The sequence below is a fragment of the Falco cherrug genome, chromosome 2 (genome assembly GCF_023634085.1).
Source record: "Falco cherrug isolate bFalChe1 chromosome 2, bFalChe1.pri, whole genome shotgun sequence".
In the NCBI taxonomy this organism is placed as follows: Eukaryota; Metazoa; Chordata; class Aves; order Falconiformes; family Falconidae; genus Falco; species Falco cherrug.
This window is the reverse complement of record NC_073698.1, coordinates 90,658,908-90,664,907: the sequence shown is the minus strand read 5'-3', so window position 1 is coordinate 90,664,907 and position 6,000 is coordinate 90,658,908.

Sequence of the window (6,000 nt, the reverse complement as noted above, 5' to 3'; positions counted from 1 at the left end):
CCACCAGTTCCAGTCAAGCATCTCCTCGATTCTTCATCACAAAAGTGGTGTGTATGAGGTAGGATGAACAAAAGAGAACTATTTAAGTGTTTAGCACAGGTCTAAGCAGATGTGGGATAATGGTTACAGAGATCCAAATTAGTTATTCATTAATTAGTTTAAAAGTTCATTATTAGTAATTTGTTACTAGTTAAATGCCTCAAATTATACAAGCAGCAATGCTAAAAAAAAATAATATCCAGAAAATACTTTTTATTGCATGTTTAAAAATCTCTCCCAAGTTAAAAGATCGCATAAATTCTAGCTTCTCACAGTAACATTGGATCAGTTGGTCAAAATAATGTTTGTGATCTCAAACAAAGAATGATGCCATCAGCTATACCCTAAATTCCTTCCACAGTTACTGTGTGCATTTGCATAGTAATTGCATTTACAGTACAGTATGCAAGCCCCTATGAAGTGCCCCAAATAAAATTCATCCCTAAGACTTTTATATCTTTCAAATACATGCATATTAACCAGCAAGGTTTTATCTTTCACATGCTGATTCATTTGCTTCTTCAGTAAATCATTACTCTGTAACCCACTGAGTTTTTCCATGACTATTGGCAGCTATAAGAAAGATTTCTTGCACCAGTGGTGAGACAGGTGCCATGAAAACTGGGGATACATTCACGTCGCTTTAAACATTTATGAAGAATTTAGCCAGTAATTACTGGAGATGGTGATGGTAGTTTTATGTAGAGTGCAGAAAGATGTGTCAGAAGTAAAACCTGCTCAACATTTTCCCCTGTTGAGCTGTTACTTTTTCTTTCCCGGACTGAAAGGAAAACAGGGATGACTGGTAATTTTTGAAATACAACACATCGAGTTCATCTTAGATTCATCTTAGATTCATTGCCAGCACTGCCAGCAGGAAGTACGTTTCCTCTTGACATGAACTATGGACAAAGGTCATACTTTGGTTGTCTAAGGCACATTGCACGCTCTTGCTTAGTGAGTACTGCTGCTGGCTGCCAAAGCTTTCATCAAAACAAAGACACATCGTGGTCATTCAGGTCGTGATGACCATTCAAGTCATACCAGAATTATCTCTGAAGGCTGGAGAAGCATTTGCGCCTCCTTCTCTACAGACTTTGCCTGTGAAATTACACAGGCAGCTTTCCTCTTCTGTTTGACACGCAAATACAGTGGCTAGTGTGCTACAGCCACAGGCTGGGTCTAAGTACCTGCAGTGTGAAGGTGACACATAGTGAGTGGATATAAAACATAGGGATTTTGGTGGGCAAGCAAGGACTACAAGGGCTTTTGTCCCTCCCAGCATCACTGGCCTGCACAGCGTATGACCCATGTCAAATGATCAGATCAGAGTGAAGTTTCTGTAGGTAGACTGCACATGTTTCTGAAATATTACCTTCAGATAAAGGTTTCAGGAAGGGTTTTTAGCTGTGGTTTTTATTTTTCATCTGGGGATGGTAGGAGACCCAGTCCAGGGCCACCGTATGCCAACTTGGCTCTGAGCATTGTTGACTTCCAGAGTGGACAGATGCAACTGAGTCAATTTAGGAATAATCTCAACTCTGGAGAGGAGTAAAATTCAGGCCAGTTCAAGAGACAGCAGCTGACCTGCAAAGAAAGGGAAAGCGTGCAAATATATCATTGTGGTGCCTCCAGACTCTGACCTGACCTTCAGCAGTCCCAATAGACTCATGCCAGACTATTTGCAAGATGACTTATTTCTAAAAAGTCATATGACCACATTTGTACAGTAGGAATTCACACCAGTGTAACGCATTATGCAACCTCTGATATGAACCTGTGCACAGATGCAAGGCAGGTCTTAAATTTTATGCAGCTCCATTTCGGGTATGCAACCATGTGCACTGCAGCAGTGCAAACATTAATATGCGCCTATGCCACATACCTGCACCCGAACAGCTGTTTGAACAAAACTGGATATGTTCATGCAAAGTTCTCCAGTGTTGGTCAACATCATAAGAGGGAAGTTCTCTCTGGGACTCCCTCCCTCAAGGGACTGGAAGAGCCACAGATATTGATGGCCTCTGGCTAAAATTCAGGACTCCTCTCTATCATTGCTTTCCCACTGTAATAAATTTAATAATAATAATAATTAAACTAGATGAATTATGTACCTTCTTCTCCTGCCCATGTTGAGCAAGAAGAGATCAAAAGATAGATACTAATTAGATTATATAGCAGACTTATTTAATTCTCTAAAATGCTCAGAATACTACAGAGAAGAACACAACGGAAACGCCTCAAAAGGTTAGATCAGGTAGGTGTGACACCCAGCTGTCACTGGGATTAATAGAGTTTTTAAAATTGGGATATTTAGAGGAATCTGAAATGAGTCTGTGCCTTCCATTTTTGCTGAGCAATTATTCAAACAGCAATGGAGAGCTTTGCTAGAGTTTCCAATCTGTGACTTATTTCCTGGCTTCCCAGTGCTCATCTTTGCCAACTACAGAAAGAAAAGCTTCAGATCGCAGGGCTGGGGCAGCACTCATGATTAAGTGTCTGGGTAGTAGGATGGTTAACATTCAGTTGGGACTTTGAAGCTGTGAAGCTAGAAGGAGCCAACAAATGAAAGAAAATGGCTTTATCTGTAGTGTGGTATTGACTGTCAGTCTTACTTCTCCTACTTTGTCAAACCCAGGTGTGTAGGAATATGTTGCAGCACAAAGAAGTTATCAAGCTGCAACAAAGCTTTACCGTTGGTCAGATTCTACTGTCTGTGTTGTATCTCCTGCCTCCAGAGGCCAGACCACACTGCTCCTCCCCTAACTGACCCCCTCTCCCACAATCCTCAGGGCTATTTAAGTACTTAGCGGGAATGAGCTACAGCTGCACATGGTCCATGTCAGTCAACCCACTGCCTTCGAGGCAACCCACAGCTGCATGCTATCAATGCTAATCAACCACTGCCTTCATTCCTCTACAGGGATACCTTGTGGGAATGTAAACTGTTGTGATACTTCCAGTTGATTGTAAACTGCTTCCTTGAGGCTGTGCTTAGCTCACCTCTTCAGGTCACCTCCAGGGCACTCTGGGGTTCTCTTTTGGCATTTATGGCACCTGCAGGACATCCTTGATTGCTGCTTGCCAAAGTACAGTGGTTGGGTGACCGGCTGGAGACTGTCCAGGCCCTGGCTTCACTGCTCTGGGGGATGGATGCTGCCTGCTCTAGTCTGATGCCGAAGTATGGCAAAGCGTGAACCTGGACCTGGAAAGCAATGCCAGAGCCTGTGGTATGAATGTAGGCTCCGTCCTCCGTTCCCCAGCAGTAAATCTATCAAGGTCTTGGAACGTTTCCAGGCATGAGAATGTCTGTCCTAACAAACTGCTCAAATGTTCCCCAGCACAGCTCTGGGTTATGCCAGCTAACACCTCCTGAACAGGTCCCAAGCGCTCTTTAGGTGTTAGCACGGCCAGGAACCATTCAAAATATGCAGGCTGCATGCAGCTGCTTGGTTTTGGAGGTAAAGGCTATTTAATGCTATGAGACCAGTACTAGAGAATGAGCCAGGCACATTTAATTCAGCAGGGTTCAAGTAATTAGCTCTAGTCCTCCAAGGAACAAGAAAAATAACAACAAAAAAACTTTTGTTTAGTGCTTGATCTGGGTATGTTTTGTGAGAAGCTTTCCTACTTCTCTGATTAATTAAAGTTATTTTGACTCGTTGTCTATGGGTTAATTCCTGCTGAGTCACTTCAGGTATTTCAAATCCTTCCTGCCCAATCTACCTGCCTTCCTAAAATCCTTTTCTTCTATAACCTGTCCATGTTTCAAATCTCTTTGCTTTGATGTTAATATATTTTCTCCTTTATTTCCTCCCAATTTCAATACTCCTCCATACCTTTCCATTTCACTGCTTTCTCACTCTTCTTAACCCTCCCCATCCTGAATTTGAACTGTACCTACAGACTGATCCATACATACATTTGCTTTTGTCTCCTATTACGGTCTTTGTTTTTCCCAAGTTCTTGCAATATTTTCTTCTGATCATTTTATTGCTTCCCATAGTGTTTTCCTTGTCATTCTGCTTCACTCCTTTTATAATGTCACCTTTTCACCTTGACCCATCATTTTTTTTCCATACTAATACTTTTCCTTCATTATTACAATTCTTTGACAATAGAAAAGTCCCTTCCCTTGCAAAAATATTCCATATACATCCCTTTTATAAAGCATATTCCTTTGCCTTATCTTTGTTTCTTACGCTTTAACCAGGTCTGGCTGTAAACAGCAGTACAAAAAGAATGTTAATGGCATGGTGGTATAGAAAAGTCCAAACTATGGCACCACTGTGATATCTGAACACTTTGCTTATTTAAGTAAGTCTAACATACTTCAGTTAATACTGGTCTGCAGGCATCCTTTTGATTTGACCATCAGTCTCCCTAAATTCCCTTTGATTTCAATGTGACACCATATGGATGGACCTTTAGGTCTATGTACAGTCCCAACACAGGTCCAGGGAGAATGTGAGTATGATGAAGGACAACTCATAGGAGTAGGACCTTAGGTCACAAATTTCTTGAGCTATAAACGTGAAGCTTCATGTAAATGTATGAAATCTCAAAGAGCTTCTAATCATAGCAATATCAGGACACATTAGGGCATATTTAATTGTAACAGATATGCCACTTTATACCAGGAATATTTGAAAATATGTGTCTTTTTTCCTTTTGCCATGAAATACATTTGAAAGTAGTAAATGCTTCTTAAGGCTATGAAATTCAGGACTATTTCCATAACAATAGCTTTTAAGATAAAGTTGTCAAGTCTGAGAAATAAAGCAAACCTGTCAAGTCTCCCTGGTCATTAGGAGCCAAATTGCTCCTGCCCACTTCATCCACAAAAGCTGGCTGATACGAAGTCTGTGACACTGGAAGATTTATACTCTCTTTAATTTATTCAGAATAAATACTGTCCAAGAGGGATGCAGCCCGCACAGCACGAATAAAGAACACACTACATTTAAGAGGCCATGTCTGACTTTGAAGACATATGGCAATGCTTCCTGAAATCAGAAATAAAATGTAATACTTGTAATATAGCATGTAATACTTTCTGTACTCCACCAAATTACCAGAGAGACAGATTGTGCTTTTCTGAGTATACTGACAAATGTCCCTTCTCATTATGGTTTTGCCCTTTTTATATTACTGTATCATTATTCTTTTTCTTTTGCACTCCAGTGTGCAGTTTAGATGACTACATTCTTTGGCAATTCTAAATGTTGCTTCATTTTCAGGATTGCTTAAAGAATCAGATATTTATTATTCTTTTGTTAATACAAATTCATTAGCAAAAATAAGATATACCTCAATGGGAGCCACCCATTGCCTTTAGCCAAGCCACCTAACCATTCCAAAGGTAATAAAATAGTGTTTATAAGCAGGAATTAAATGGTAAGATTGCTTTCTAATGAGATTTCCAAGCTGACTCTTGTGGGCAGCCATTTTACATTTGTGATGCTAATAATGAGTGGAACTTGATGCTAATAATTAGTAGCTCTTTTACAATCTTTTTCTAATAATTTTAGCACAGAAGCACACTTCCCTTGGGTTTCTTATTGTTTCAAGTGGGGCATTTGTGTCACAGTAGCATGGATCAAGCCTTAGCCTAGCACCATAGCTGAACAAACAGCCTCCTTGAGCTCGTGCCTAAAAAAAGAAAACGAGAAGGCACACATAATACCACCTATGTGTATTTATTTTCATGAAGGAACAGAAAACTGTTCTTTTGAGATGGCAGCTCCTCCAAAACCTCCAGCTGGGTGGCTAATGCTCTCAGAAAGCCCTCTGCATCTGCAGGGACACATCCACTGCCCCTCTGCTACCAGCTTGTACCTTCCCTGTGGCAGCATTGCCCCTTCCTCATGGCAGCATCAGCTGCACCGAGAGCCTCGGCTGGGAGTGACCACAGGACACAGAGATACAAGAGCCCGTCACATTGCCAGGGATGCCTGTTCT